Consider the following 16,561-nt stretch of genomic DNA (forward strand, 5'->3'; position numbering starts at 1 on the left):
CTGGACTCAAATGGGGTAGAAGTGCATGCCGTCGCTGATTGTTTTGCCACGCATTTCTCATCCGTTTATAAAGCCTCAGACTCTAGCACTGATATCAGACAACAGCCCAAGGCGGTTAGCTCATCCAGTGGTTTGTCGCTGGATGAAAATCTTATCTGCGAATGCATTAAGCGCTTAAAACCATCCTTATCATGTGGGCCAGATGGCATCCCCTCCGCCATACTAAAAGCTTATGGTAGTATATTTGTCCCAGTACTAACTACGATATTTAATAAATGCCTGGACACTTCCACATTTCCAAGCATGTGGAAAACTGCTCGTGTTTTTCCAGTATTTAAGTCGGGCTCTAAAACAGATGCTTCTAATTATCGCCCGATTTCTCTACTATGTGCCACATCAAAGATATTCGAGCTGGCTCTTCACGACATATTGTCTTTTAGTGTGAAAAACTCATTGATTCCTAATCAACATGGTTTTCTCGCTGGCCGCTCAATTACCGCAAATCTTGCTAGTTTCATGACGCAGATCTCCACACCTATTTCTCAGAGAGGACAGGTTGACGTAATTTACTGTGACCTGAGCAAGGCTTTTGACGTAGTCAGCCACACGCTGATTATGGTTAAACTTGCGCACTTTGATGTTGACTTGTCAGTTGTGAATCTCCTGCAGAGCTATCTGCTCAATAGATATTGTTATGTTGCCGTAAATGGCCAAACGTCTTCTTTGTATAAAGTGACTAGTGGGGTCCCTCAAGGGTCGGTATTAGGCCCACTCCTATTTTTAATTTACGTTAATGATGTTTCTTTTGCCATTCGTAATTCTTCTTTCCTCTTGTATGCCGATGACATCAAGATTTTTAAGGAAATTCATTCAGTTAACGACTGTCGCTTGCTGCAGTCAGACTTGCGCTCTTTTTCCGAATGGTGCGACGGTAATAACCTTTCTCTGAATACCTCGAAGACAAAATTCATGTCTATCACTCGCAAAACATCTAGCGTGTCATTTCAATACTCTGTCAATTCTGTGCCGTTATGCAAGGTTTATGAAATCAGTGATCTTGGTGTTGTTGTTGACAGCGCGTTAAACTTTTCTTCTCACGTTAAGCGTGCTGCTATGCGGGGCCGTCGTTCTCTCGGATGTGTTTGTAGAATATCGCGAGAATTCAGGTCTCCCATAGCCCTACACAAATTGTACACGGCAATATGTCTTCCGCAACTTGAGTATGCGTCCGTGATATGGAATGGCATTGCTCAATCCAGCGGTAACACCATTGAACGAGTCCAGAAAAAATTACTCAGCATATATAACCATCGCTTTGCTAAAAATGACTCTGGATCTCGTTCAAGTACTGCTGAATTATTATCACTGCCATCACTTCACTGCCGACGAAATCGCTCTGATCTCTTATTTCTTTACAAGCTAGTCCACGGTATCATATCCTGCCCTGTACTTCTCAATTGTGTAAATTTTCGAATTCCGCGTAAGTTAACCAGAGAGAACAGACCGTTTCATGTACCCGCCTGCTTCTTCCAACAATCTACCGTTCACAGAATACAAAGTCTCTTTAATGTTAATTTTCTTGATCTTGACGTTTTTCATAGCCCACAATCATTGTTTTTATCCGAGCTTTGCACTGTTTTGACATAGTGTGGCACAATGTACAAAGTCTTCCCTTCTCAGTCTTTCCACATAGTTGTATATATGCAATCTAATTTTTTATGCCCCGTCAATATTTCTCGTGTTGTCTTATTTTACTCCTCCCCCTTTGTGTTCATTTCTCTTTGTCTACGTGTTTTTGCTCTTTTTATTTCTGAAAACTGTCTGTATTGTATTGTTTATTTTTATTGTTTTTTTTTGCGTGCGCCAGCACAAAGACCTTACGGTTGTTCCTGGGCACGTTAAATAAATAATTGATTATTATTATTATTATTATTATTATTATTATTATTATTATTATTATTATTATTATTATTATTATTATTATTATTATTATTATTATTATTATTATTATTATTACTATTATTATTATTATTATCAACCTAATGTTGATGACCAGGTTGATCGGTTTACGGAGCTTGTACTGAGCAGCATGCTTAATTTTATTCCCCAGTATACACCTAAACAACGTAAATATCCCCACTGGTTCTCATCTGAACTTATCAGTGCACTGAAGCATAAAGATCACGCACACAGGAAATCTAAATGTTCTCCATCCAGCGAGTGGAAGGAAGAGTTCAGCTTTTTTCGAACTCTCTCTAAACGCCTATATAAACGGGATCATAGTTCGTACATTCAATTCTTAGAAAAAAGCGCCTCTGACAGGCCGGCTGAGTTTTGGAAGTATGTGCGTAAACGGTCTAGCAAAAGCGGAGAGTCCTTCAGACTACTAGACTCAAATGGGGTAGAAGTGCATGCCGTCGCTGACTGTTTTGCCACACATTTCTCATCCGTTTATAAGGCCTCAGACTCCAGCACTGATATCAGACAACAGCCCAAGGCAGTTAGCTCATCCAGTGCTTTGTCGCTGGATGAAAATCTTATCAGCGAATGCATTAAGCGCTTAAAACCATCCTTATCATGTGGCCCAGATGGCATCCCCTCCGCCATACTAAAAGCATATGGTACTATATTTGTCCCAGTACTGACTACGATATTTAATAACTGCCTGGACACTTCCACATTTCCTAGCATGTGGAAAACTGCTCGTGTTTTCCCAGTATTTAAGTCGGGCTCTAAGATAGATGTTTCTAATTATCGCCCGATTTCTCTACTATGTGCCACATCAAAGATCTTCGAACTGGCTCTTCACAAAATATTGTCTTTTAGTGTGAAAAACTCACTGATTCCAAATCAACATGGTTTTCTTGCTGGCCGCTCAACTACCACAAATCTTGCTAGTTTCATGACGCAGATCTCCACACCTATTTCTCAGAGAGGACAGGTTGACGTAATCTACTGTGACCTGAGCAAGGCTTTTGACGTAGTCAGCCACACACTGATTATGGTTAAACTTGCGAACTTTGACGTTGACTTGTCGATTGTGAATCTCTTGCACAGCTATCTGCTCAACAGATCTTGTTATGTTGCCGTAAATGGCCAAACCTCTTCTTTGTATAAAGTGACTAGTGGGGTCCCTCAAGGGTCGGTATTAGGCCCACTCCTATTTTTAATTTACGTTAATGATGTTTCTTTTGCCATTCGTAATTCTTCTTTCCTCTTGTATGCCGATGACATCAAGATATTTAAGGAAATTCATTCAGTTAACGACTGTCGCTTGTTGCAGTCAGATTTGTGTTCTTTTTCCGAATGGTGCAACGGCAATAACCTTTCTCTAAATACCGCAAAGACAAAATTCATGTCTATCACTCGCAAAACATCTAGCGTGTCATTTCAATACTTTGTCAATTCTGTGCCGTTATGCAAGGTTTATGAAATCAGTGATCTTGGTGTTGTTGTTGACAGCGCGTTAAACTTTTCTTCTCACGTTAAGCGTGCTGCTATGCGGGGCCTTCGTTCTCTCGGATGTGTTTGTAGAATATCTCGAGAATTCAGGTCTCCCATGGCCCTACACAAATTGTACACGGCAATATGTCTTCCGCAACTTGAGTATGCGTCCGTGATATGGAATGGCATTGCTCAATCCAGCGGTAACACCATTGAACGAGTCCAGAAAAAATTCCTCAGCATATATAACCATCGCTTTGCTAAAAATGACTCTGGATCTCGTTCAAATACTGCTGAGTCATTATCACTGCCATCACTTCACTGCCGACGAAATCGTTCTGATCTCTTATTTCTCTACAAGCTAGTCCACGGTTTCATATCCTGCCCTGTACTTCTCAATTGTGTTAATTTTCGAATTCCGCGTAAGTTAACCAGAGAGAACAGACCGTTTCATGTACCCGCCTGCTTCTTCCAACACTCTACCGTTCACAGAATACAAAGTCTTTATAATATTAATTTTCTTGATCTTGACGTTTTTCATAGTCCACAATCACTGTTTTTATCCGAGCTTTGCACTGTTTTGACATAGTATGGCACAGTGTACAAAGTCTTCCCTTCTCCGTCTTTCCGCATAGTTGTATATGTGCAATCTAATTTTTTATTCCCCTTCAATATTTCTCATATTGTCTTATTTTACTCCTCCCCTTTAGTGTTCATTTCTCTTTGTCTACGTGTTTTTGCTCTTTTTATTTCTGAAGACTGTCTGTATTGTATTGTTTATTTTTATTGATTTTATTTTTGCGTGCGCCTGCACAAAGACCTCACGGTTGTTCCTGGGCACGTTAAATAAATGATTGATTGATTGATTGATTATTATTATTATTATTATTATTATTATTATTATTATTATTATTATTATTATTATTATTATTATTATTATTATTGATGCATCTTTGACATATGAAATGCACTAGGCAAACGTAGCAGGAAGGCTCCGTGAGTGCCATTGACGACAGTTATTAACGATACTTAAAGAAGCAGAGAGGCACTTACGTTAGAAGGAACCTCAGGATTGGGGGAGCGAATGAGACCCTGAGTGGAATGCCCGCTGGAAGAAGAAGCGACCACAGTTATCAAGCTGCCACGCTGAGCTTCTGGCATACTGAATACACACCGTAAAAATAAAATAAATTTTATTGGGATCGTTAGAATCCGTCACAAATAAAACTTACTGTTCATGATATGCATACGATACCGCCGAATAACCATTCTTATTCAAACACTCCTATTAAAACAGCGAGTAGCATGTCTTCGAATTACACGCTTGCGTTGACGTGATATATCAGTGTGGTGCAAAATCAAGGAAGTATAACCACGCGAAAAAACTCTCAAGTTCCTTTGGATATACTAGTGAAAGGCCCAAGCAGCGCTGAGTGTCACCAGGGTAACCTTCCGAATATGACTTCCTGGTACTTCGTTTATTATCTTATAAGGGTGGATGGTTTGGCTTGCTGGTGCATAATTAAAGCAGTTATGAAACATCCCAATACCAGCCCATGAAACAGGAAAAATAAAGAAAAGCATGACGATATAATGTAGCGGTGCTAGCTACGTAAACGAAAGGAGCCAACGAGGCAGATTATCGTTTCCCAAAGAAGAAGCAACCTTTACAAGAAAATAAAACAATGAAAAACAGAAAAGGGATGCATTTCACGTCTACCGCGGTCGGCGATAACTATATGAGTAATTAAATACGTGCAGCATTGCACCGACTTCGCATCGGCGTAAATTGAAGGTTTATTTTGTGGTTGTTTTTAAAGGATGGATAGACATCATGGCAACAAGACATTTCGTCATACACGATGATGAACGAGAGCACAGTATTAATAAGACTCTTGAGGACAACCATTCGTTATGGAACTTATGGTGCAATTATAGAATATGACACGATGACAGTAGCAAACTAAGCCAGTTATACTCGTCACGTGATGGTAGGGTCACTTGTTGGGCACTTGCCGTTTCAATAAATAAAGACATCACTAAACATGCCTTGTTATGCTCGGTGTCAACAAGCCCAACTATACGCCTTAGCTAAGTAGGCCTAGCACACTAGGCCATGGACAAGTTGTTCGTGACTTTATCTCCACGATTATATCGCTTTGAGGTCGTCAGACACGAAAGGCGCTCTACTATCAGTGGAGCACGTCGTCATTTTGAATGAAAAACGAGGTACATTACGGTGGGCCGAGAAGCAGCGTCACGTGCAGAGGAGGCACGCCCAAGGAAACAATGAAACTACCGGATAAAAGCGTGCGTCAAATCTGGCTCTGCCCGCCATGGATGGGCTGCCGACCATTTCGGACACGGAGAGCCGCCACATTGTCTCCTCAAAGTGACCGTGACGAATTTGAGTCGAGCAAGTCTCCTGGAAACCAAATCACGCCGAAAAAAAGACGGACAGTGAAGCAAGCCGCGAGATAGATTGCGTTCCTTTTCATGGACACGCAAAGCCGTATATTTTGAAAGACCAGGGTGCACCTTCAGGTGAGCCTACGTACACAGCGACGTGGCATCATCGATATCCCCCAGACACTCAGGGGCAAGAAGGGTCGACGCTTTTGTGTGTATACTCTTCCCTATTTTTTACTTGCTTTTGTCGGTCCTCGGGTGAAGAGTCTCGCTGTGTGCAGGCGCACGGTACAAGTTCAGAGTCGATGCAGGTTCCGCATTGTGATTCGCTCGTCGGGGAATAGGAAACTGATTTGCGTGCACGAAAGATGCAATCCCCGGGAGCTGAAGCGCTGCGCTGCCGGAACACGCCCGGAAGATGCGGAATGCACAGCCATTGTAGCCGGGGGGACCCGGTGCAAGCAAGCCGCTTCGGTGAGAAACGCGACAAAGCGACAAACAGAAATCGTGGAACAAGCAACAAAAAGCGCCGCTGGAAAGAACCCTTATAGAAGGCCCGCAACATTGTATGCCAACCAAATAGCATAAGGGAAAAGAAACGGGAGAGCCAGGCCACGAGAGTGCGCCTCGTGCACCTTTAGGGTTCTTTGTCGCGCCGCCATCGGCGAACCGGAAAAGGGGAGAATAAGAGGGGGTGGGGTGTACCAGCGCCTGACGAGATGCAGGAAGTCGGCAAAAGCCGAGAGCTGATGGCCCTGCACTCAGGGAGCGCATAGGGAGATAAATCTGTTGTCTAGGGGAAGTTTGTTCCTTTTTTTCGTCGCGAGCCTCTGCGTGGCTTTCCTTGATTTCCTGTCTTTTTGTTGCCTCCTGTCTTCTTTTTTTCGGTGGCGCTTTAGCTCTGCGACACGTGTGATGACGCAAGGCTTGTGCGCGATGTATGAAATTTACGAGACTTTTTCTAAAGCTGTTGCTGCCGGTTATGGTTACAAAAGCTGGTGCGTTTTCGAAGCTGAGGTTGTGGGAGATTTAGCGGCTGCATTAATACTTCAAATAACCATTCTGCTGGTGAAATGAATAACTCCGAATAGACAAGAACCCCTTCCAAGAAAAAAAAAAGAAAAAAGAAAAAAAATGGAACATGCAGCGAGAGAACTAGTTTGGAAATAAATTCATGTTAGTTAAACACGTTTTACGCTTTTGCTTCTTCTTTTATATAGGCATAGCGACTAGCTAATACGCCAGACAATAACTGCTTTGCTGAACTCGAAGATAACAGCGATAGCAGACGCGCCATGTGATGGTGAGTTTTCATGTTCTTTTTGGGCTTTTGTCTAATCCATGTAGGGATTTCTGCGATAATCAAGAGTAAGACAATGATCAATGGTGTGTGCGCTTCGACATAATACTCATAAGAGACAATCCGATCATGAGATCAGTTGTGCTTCGCTCGATGAGGCCGACAACCTAAATTCATCGCTGTCGTTATCGTTATCGGCAGGCTTAAACTAAAGCGCTCGGATAAACCGAGTTGTTCATAAACACCAACAGAACCACGACAACTAACCAGGAGAGGCACACACCAGTCACCGGAGACATATGGCGCAATCCGTTGCGCGCAGTTGCCATGACAACGCGAGGGAAAGTGGACGTGCGCGGTGGAAAACTTTCGAGAGCTTTCTCTCAAAAGACTCAAGTGGTTCGGCGGCTTAAGGAAGGTCGCGGGCGTTGTTTGTCCGCTCTTTGGATTCACTCGAAAATCTCCCAGGATTCGCGCGGGTAGCTTGAACCGCTGCCAGTAGTAGGTTTCCACTCTTGTTGGAAGCGAAGGAAGCCGTCCTGCGCTAGACGCATGCATTTAGTGCGATAGCGGGGGCGAACGCGTGCATCGGCTGCGCAGCTGGCGCTAGATGTTAAGTGAGCCGTGCTTGCGGTACCAATTAATTTTCTGGGCCGCCTCCTTAGTACCCGCCCATTGTACTGACGCAGTCTGGAGTCCGGAGAACGCGGCTCGGCCGAGATCTCTATGGACGCCGGCCTAAGTAAAAGGGCACGCCGTTCGCTTGGTCTAACCGTACTCGGGATACTTGCCCCACACGTGGCGTCATGAGGTGGACCATTGCAAGCGTGAATGGCGCTTCAGTTCAGCGCACATAATAGCCCGTGTTGCGAAATCTCTCAAGGGGACATTTCTTGCCATTCGTTGCTGGTTACCGAGCAGTGAACTTCATGTTCCGTTCCAGCCTTAAGATGTACAGAGGATCTAGGACTAAAGGCAAGGAAGTCTTGGGGGTTTTGGGCAATAGACTTCACTGATCCCTTAGTCGCATAGGTACCTGACTAGATCCTGGGCCATAGTGATGTGAGTTGAGAAAACTTAACTCACGAAGCGACTGTCGTGGCATAATCATTCCGCCTAAATAAAAACATATTTGGAAAACGGAATCCCTAAACTCGTGTATTTGTTTACGAAATAATTGACTTCGGTATCTTAGCACCTACACTGAAAACGTACGGAGTCATCAATCTAAGCGTAGCACGTAAGTTACCCCGCGTGAACACAACGAATATATGAGAGTGTAGAAAGTAAGCTGTGTCTAATTTATCTCTCGAGAATGCTTTTGTTATTACAAATATCTTTGCCTTAATGAGGTTACCTTTTAGAGATGACGATTGGAGATCACTAAAAACAACGCCAATCGAAGCTTTTGTTTTGTTTGTTTTACAGCGACTTACCTCCACTGCGGACTCGTAGGAGAGGATGAAGATATAACCAGAAAAAAAAAAAAGACTGCAGTACCCACTGTATTGCTCTGGAATCGGTTTTCGTGCGCAGACTTTCCGATAGAACTCCACTCTCCCCAATCTCTCGGTGTCCAGACCAAAATATAGAACAAATGCCGCGGGACAAACCGCTTTGAATTTCGCAAACCTCAATGAAGATCGGTAATGCAACGAAGAAGCTTCGATATGGCTTCGTGCATTGTTCCTCACTGTATCTTTATTTCCGAAAGATGCAACGCTCGATACAGCTCCCCAATTTTTTTCCCTTACATAACTTGCATCGCCTGAGGGAGATATAAAATGCAATCATAAAAAAAAGAAACATCAGGAAGATTGAGTCGGACGTAAGGAGCTATGGGTTCGAAGGAGGCAACCCAGCGGAACAGCGTCGTCGTATCTATGGATTCAGGGGAAAGAGGGAAGAGGAGGACGCGAAATTGGAGCGATCGGATTTAAACGTGGACGAACCGCATCGACATCGTTATAAGCTCCCCGCTCGGATCGAAGCCTGTGGCCCCGAGCCCGGCCGGCGCCCGAGAAGCAGGCGCTGCGTAGGATGAGGCCTGGCACAAGCTACACCGTTTGGGCGGAATCGCAGTCACGGGACCGCGGCAACAGACTCGATATTTTCCACGCGCACCGAGGAAAAACACAGAAAAGTAACAATCGAGTTCCCCCTAACTTTTTTTTCCCCCGCTCCTCTCTTCTTATCCGGCGGAAGGTTCTCGCCCTAAGAACGCGCGGTATTCCCTCCTTAAGAAGCCCTCTTCTCCGCGATACCTTCGCCGATGAATCCGCTGGCAGATTGCTTCTTTATAGCGGCGACAGAAATGGCGATTCCAGAAAAAACAGAGGAGTCGGCCCAGCAAACAAACGCGCTTGCTTGCGTTCTTTAAAAGCCAAATATGGATACGAGCCAAATATGGATCTGCATAAATCGTTGGGTAATGACATGACACTCAAATACGCGTTTCTGTGTGTTCTATTTGTTGCATGCGTCGCAAGAAATGCTTAGGATTTAAGCAAGCTAAAGGCACGCGAAAGCAGGGATACCTAGTTACTTTTCACAGTAGCGTACGAGAAAATAGCGCATGGTACCTTCGCTGATTGATCTGCTGACAGACTGCGTCTCCATAGCAAGTACACGGACATCTAGCATTTCGCCTCCATCGAAATCCGACCGCCTCGGCCAGGAGCGGACCCGCGTTTTCGGGCCAGCAGTTAAGCAACGTAACCACCAAGCCACCGAGGCGGCTATGTTCCTCGAAACGATAAAGCGTGCTTCCTCGTGATAGAAACGTAGAAACGCTAGTACTATATTTATTTGCTTGTAGTTGTCGGGGTTGAAAACCAACACAACGACTCTTACGCTGCTCTGAAATCTCGTGTCGAATATTTGGCATCTAGACGGGCACTAAACTTTTCTTGTAGTGAAGTGATTCTCCCTCTATCGTTCCGCAGCAGGTGATTCGATCGAGTTTCTTTTCGTTATACGCAATAAACATCCAGTCGCCGTCACTGCGAACAATTTTTTTTCCTCATTTCGAAGCGAAGTGCCTTAACGATTATTCTCGAATTCGGACGTCCTTACCGTTTATTAAAGCTCACACAATCTCGGCTTCGACGCAAAGCGATCGTCTAACTGTCTCCTCAGCGAACTTACTTCTTCGCGCTCAATTAAGAATAAATACAACCAAAGGACAGCTGAGTTTAGCGAAATACGAAGAAATTAGCGTCGGCAAACCCGCGCCGCTCACGGCAAACGCGCGAAACGAAAAGCGCAACGCAGTGATAGCGAGAAACGGCCGCTCGGGATGCGAAAGAGCAAGCCACACGGGGGAGAAAAAGGGGGGGGGGGACAGAACAGCAAAAAAGAAAAGAAAAGAAAAGGCGATCAAGTGGTCTATTGCGGCGGATTAAGGCACGCGGCTTACCGGAGAGGAGATGGGGGTACATTCTGTAGGTGCAACGGAGCAATAAAAAATACATGCCTTATTCCGACGGGCACACCGACGTCTACAAGCACCACGAAGAGGAAAAAAAAAGAAAAGAAATAGACCTCACTTGCCTGAGGGTATAAAGGATGAGGTGCGAGCAGAAAGCGAAACGCCGCGCTGTCTGAGTACACGTTTGGGCTGAACGGCATGCTTCTCTTTAGTTCTCCGTTAAAATTTATACGGGCTTACGTTAGGCCTGCCTTTTTTTCTTTTTTTTTTCGCTCTCTTCGCATATTTCTCTTTGAGGCAGTCTCTCGTTCGGCCCGCCTACTAACGTTAGTTTTTTTATTTTTATTTTTTCGCGATGCTTATTTGATTATTTAGCCAGCCGTCGAGGTCTTTTCCCGCTTGCGCGGCCCTCCTGCGTGCTTCGGTTTTGAATTCGCGCTAAGCTCCTCAAACTCACGTTCAAGCAGATTTCCCTCTTTCAGCACCGCTATATGCTGTGACGTTTCGTTGCCCTCTCTTTCCCGCAGTCAAGAGATCTATTTCTTTTTTCTCTGTTTGCTTTTATGTGATCGTTTGCTTTGCCTGTCTGATGCCAGCTCTAGCCTATAGAAAGAGAATAGGAAGTATTATTAAGCGCTCCAAATCAAAAGGGTGAAAAACCCAGAGGAAAGAAAAAGTTGCTCCGGAACAACTACAGAAGCACTTAAAAAAAGAAAACAAGGCAGGACTCAATTCACACATATCCTGGAGGCACAGACTGTACGGAACGGTCTTATAGAAGGAAAAGAGTATGTGTACGCGTTTGGGTGGAGGGGAGAGGCGTGGCGAGAGAAAGAGAGAGAGAGAGGGAGAGGGTAGGGACATGTCGGCTTTCATTAGAGCTTTTGACCCGCTATTGGCCTGCGTCGGCTGACTCGGCGACTTTTCGTTCACGTTGCTCGGAGCAGTTCGTAATGAAAGTCCATGCTATATGCGAAGCCCACGACGGTATTTCTACATTCAGACTCATCGCTCGTAAAAGCTACAAAGCCCAACTCCTGCCTTATTTTCGTTAGCGCGCACGCTGGCAATTTCTGAAAAACGAAAAAAAAAAAATAATCCTCTGCGACGGCTTTCGTTGATCACTCCTAATTCGCGACGGAAAATGAGGTAAGAAAGAAAAATAACCGTCGGAGTCACGCAAACAGAACACCGCCTTTTCGGTTCCACTCGTCCTAATTTTTGGCCACTCTCCACAATTTAGCTGTTTCACGTCGCTTCTATTACTTCTTTCCTCGCTCAGTGGTCTATCGCTCCTGCTCAACATAACTTATGCAGCTATAGCGTTAGTTATTCGCTGGCCGTACGAAAGCTCGGCCCAACTTTTCCACATTGACGAGCACAAGCTGATAATCAAGCAGTACAAGCTAGGAGTGAAATCGAGCGAATAAAAATAAGACACAGAGGACGATTTTTTTGCCGCAGTCAGCAAGACGATAGCCCCCACGGCGAAAGAGGTTTTTCGACGCTTCCGAGTATAAAAGCGGGGGGCGGCGAAATAAAGAATGCCCCGTGCAAACTTGAGCGCTCCTCTTCTAGTCCGCTTTACTTAGCTCGTTTAAGTGGCTTCTCGAATGAGTCAGCGAAAAATGCGATTATTCTTTGCGAAGATTCGCGAACGGCGGCTCGATGCGCACTGCCGGAGCGTTTCGCAGTCTCCGGCGCGCAGTGCTAGGACTAAGCGAGAAAAAAAGAGAAGCGAGCTAGCAATGAGGCTTGTGCGAAGCCTTCTTTCACGCGCCCGTTGTCTGTGCACACAAACGCGCGCGCGAGCGCTCCTTTCGCGCACTGCGCAGAGACTTTGCTGACGCGCTACTCTTCGCCACCAAGCTTGGCGCGCAGCAACTTTCGGTCGTGGGCCCGGCGAAAGGCTTTCCAAAGCCAGGCAACCAAAACGGCTGGAAAGAAACTCTCCGAGTGTGTGTTTGGGAGGGGGGGGGGAGCATCTCGGAGCAAACAGATCCCTTCCTGCTGCCACCCTCTCCCCTTCTTCCCGATCTGACTGCACCTTCCCTAAAGTCTTCCCAATTCTTTCCCTTTCTTTCCCGCTTCCATGCGTCTTCTCCTACGCGGACCACCTCCGTCCGTTCCGGGCAGCGCTTCGCGGGGATGCCAGCCTAAGCCCAAATCAAGCCGGCACCCATCCAAGCCAATCTGCGCAGCGCTACTCGCCAAGCCAGCAGCGTGCAGTCGAACGGTGAAGCCTGCCCGGCAGGGTCACTGGAGCGGAAACAGACGAAGCCCTCAACGATGGCCTCCTTCACCTCCCCCCGCCCCCCAAACCTCCCCTTCATCCTCAGCGGCTGGCATTCTTAGCTCTTATTTTGTGCGCGTTAGCTTCTATTTCTGACTTTGCATTGCCTCGCTGGCGCTTCTTCAATTTAGTTCATCTATATTACTCTCTCCATATATGCTTCGCCCCCTCTCCTTCGTTTTGTCACCTTCGCCGCTTTCTTATACCTTTTTTTTTTGTCACTTCGATGCCAGTACGGATGAATGATCACTCTTCCGCGGATGGCTGAGCTCATTTGGCAGTCAGTGTACGTCGTACACTATACGGCTGTGTTCACGTTACGGTCTTCTTCGGGGCGCGTCTTGTGTACTTTTCAGTACTAAGAAAAAATATAAATAAGAGCAAGACGAGCGAGTGCGGCGACATTTTGCAAACTACAGATACAGAGACGGGTGCCCGTGTAGCCGGTGACAAAAATAAAAAAAATAAAAAATAAACGGGCACTCTTTGCTCGCCACACACTTTGTCTATTCTCACTCTCTCTTTTTGCCCTCCTAAACAAACACACGTTGCGGGACAAACATAGCACAACGAGCGCCGCGTCACAAAACCCGTATCTGACTTAACAGAACGCAGCAGCAGCAGCTTTCGTTTTCGAAGCGAACGCTGCGCGAAGCAGCCAGGCGCGCACCTAGATTTTAGGCAGATACAAAGAGCTTGAGAAAGAAAAAAAAAATGTTACAAAAGAAAGGAAAGGTACCGTCGCCCGAAGACAAAAGTTCGGCAGAGTATATTTGGTCGGACAGTGAAGCAGGGAGCGTTGACTCTCGGCTGATCTCTTCTTCGCACAGCGTCCCATAATTTGCTTCGCGCTCCAGCGAATCAGCTTCTCTCAGTTCTTTTTTTCCTTTTTCGTTGTCTCTTTTCTTTATTTTTCGCCTGCCTGGCTTCTTTGTTTTCGCATTTGCAAAAAACTAAAAGAAAGGCGTCTTAACTCGAGCGTGTAATAAACTGAAGGATCTGACGAATTTTTATGAGACTGGATTGTTGCGACAAAGTAGAAGCAGTCGCAGGGCGAACGAATAACTTTTGGTCGCGCTAGGTCAACCTAAGGAAGAAATACCTGCGTCGGCAGTTTTTGATTCGGGCTATCATAAGTCTATGCGGTGATTTTTTTTCCTGTTTCATTTCTCAATTCAGAAAGTGCGCGTTCGGTAAAACAATCGCTGAGTGGTCCGTAATGTCGTAATGCTCCCAAAATCGGTTCTGACGGCAAGTTCAGAGTGCATACAGGGGGGAGTCGAAAGATTAATAGAAACTGAGCGACCAAGCCTGGCTTTTTTTTTTATCGCACAACTGATTGGATAATAGGCGCCATTATCTGCGGTAATGAACATAACAAAAAATGATAAAAATTCTTCCGCATTGTATGACTGCGAGGTTGTATGATATGGGATGAATACAGAGAAGTAATACGAGGGGCTGCGATAATCAGCTTTAACGAAGCCTACTTTAGTATTTGTACACATAAAATAGCCGGAGGTAGGGACAGCAAGACCTTTTAGAGAACGCCCTGCAATGCCTCAATCGGTTGACACTGGGACACCAGTATGGGTAGGTGCTACCTTGCTTGATTAAAATACATTGGCATCCGCAAGCACGCATGCACAGTGGTAATTACAAAGTATGTGTCTCTGTGCAAAAAACTTTATTGGAATGGTTTCTTGAAAGCTATAATCATCTCAAATGAGCAAATGCATTTTCTATTAGAGAAGCTCCTTCCTGAAGGGTCAGAGGTGAAAGGAATAATGATTGCAATCTACATGACATACACTGTGTCAAATGCGTGAATCAAACGCGCGGACAAACTCAAGGGGAAGGCAACTTGTATGTGCGCAAACCAAGGAGGTTTTTTTTTGTAACCTCCTTGGCGCAAACGTTAAGACGAGCGGGCGGCTTCTGAGCCAGGTGACCTTGTGAATAACAGCCGAAACTGGAGGAAGAGAAAGTTGACGGGGAATAGGAGTGACATGAATTAAACCGTATTGAAATCGTTATAAGCTCTCCACTCCAACCGAAGCGTATAGCCCGAACCCTGCGCACCTACTTCCCTCTGTTCAAGCATCTCCGCGTGTAAACCTCTCTAACCAACGCAGTTAGCTGCTTTGCGGTGTACAGGTACGCTGAAAGGACATTGCCGGTGGTGTGATCAAAAGATGTTCACGTTAGGCGAGGCTCCTATGAGTCGTAAATTCTGACTTCGTCACTCGCCACCACGTCGCTCGCGTAAAGGAAGAGATCGCGCTCGACAGCAGCGGAGCCGCCGCCGCGTTTTCGGCAGTGACGCTAACGGCAGGAATTAAGAGCTCGTATAAGAGGGACGGCGCGAAAGCGACGAGAGAGCATTAGCGACGAGAACGCGGCAAAAGGGGAACCCGGCGGAAGGCCGCACCATAAAAACCTTCTGCACGTACAACCGGGCGACGGGTTGGTCGGAAGGGGCTGACGCCGGGCTCCAGCAGGCAAGATCGTAAATACGTGCTTGCACCTTTTCGCTACTTCTGCTTCCCTTCTCCACCCTAACCCCGCGCGGCGTGCGGCTCGCCGCTAGACGAGCCAAGCCGCAGACGATCCGAGGCGAGCCTGTGCGGAGAAGGAGAGGAGCGGTTTTGCGCTGATGGCGGCAGTCACGTCTTTGACGATTGCAGCGGCCGTGACCTGAGATGGGACAGGGCGACGTGCTCGCAGTTCGGGGCACCGACTCAATTCTGCGAGGAAGAAACGCGAGCGCGTCTCTTGAGCTGCGCTGCCGAGTGCGCGCTATTCGGGAGGGAAGCACGTCGGCGCGTTTGAATTGCTATGCGGGGCTGACAACTTCTCCGCTGTCACTCGAGCGGAAAGGTTGGGAACGCGCAAGATGACAAAATAAAGCGTTGGTGACAAGGAAGATCATGAAAAAAAAAAGAATGAAAGGCATAAGGGAGAAAATTTAGCTCTCGACTAAACTGCCTCGACTGTTTCTCTTAGGCACTCTTACGTAAGGACGCTTGCTCTCGCGCACTGTTCGTTTTCTGTGTAATCTTATTGCACGTACCTAGCAACGGTGTTTTGTTCCGCGTCAGTAACATCTTTAAGTTACCATTTTAAACAAACTACGCTTTTCGCAATCTCTCTTAAAGAAATAACTTCTTTCTAGCAACATATTTTCTTCAGCAATACTAATTTGCTTTGGTTTAATTTCTGCGTAGAGCATAAGCCAGGCTGCGTGTGACCAAATAAACTCGCTGTGTCCCTCATGCACACACCTGAGACGACCGGAAGGCGAAAGCCATGTATTTTTTTCCTTCTCAGTCGATGTATGATTCATGCGCCGTCGCCCTCCGAAAGCGTTCTGCACCTAACGTGGTTTAGCATTGCCTCCGGGATCGGAGGCACCTCACCCGGTTTTGCACTGCCTCCGTGATGGGCCCACCCTTGACCAAGCTAAGATGAATGTGATGACGCCATCATATGACGTGACGTCACTATCATGTCATACTGACGTCACAAAATTTGGCAATCTGTGACGTCATCACGTGATGATGACGCCAACGTGGGACAACGGTCAGTTTTCGCGTCTGATGAGGCATCTAAGGCTTTCGCCTTAAAACACCGAACGAATGCTGTTCGTTGGTCCTAGCGCGATTTACTGATATTCGATAAATCT

At 46.0% G+C, this 16,561-nt stretch overlaps 1 protein-coding gene across 10 annotated transcripts in view; it reads right to left on the reverse strand.

The window, feature by feature from the left end:
* LOC119394082 (glutamate-gated chloride channel) overlaps nucleotides 1-16,561 on the reverse strand; it is a 340,243-nt gene that overhangs the window by 230,639 nt on the left and 93,043 nt on the right. For all 10 annotated transcript variants that reach the window (XM_049415628.1, XM_049415623.1, XM_049415630.1 and 7 more), the window contains exon 3: nucleotides 4,498-4,552. The gene's annotated coding sequence lies outside the window, so the exon portion shown is untranslated. The remainder of the gene's footprint in view (nucleotides 1-4,497; nucleotides 4,553-16,561) is intronic.

The sequence above is a fragment of the Rhipicephalus sanguineus genome, chromosome 5 (genome assembly GCF_013339695.2).
Source record: "Rhipicephalus sanguineus isolate Rsan-2018 chromosome 5, BIME_Rsan_1.4, whole genome shotgun sequence".
NCBI classification, from domain to species: Eukaryota; Metazoa; Arthropoda; class Arachnida; order Ixodida; family Ixodidae; genus Rhipicephalus; species Rhipicephalus sanguineus.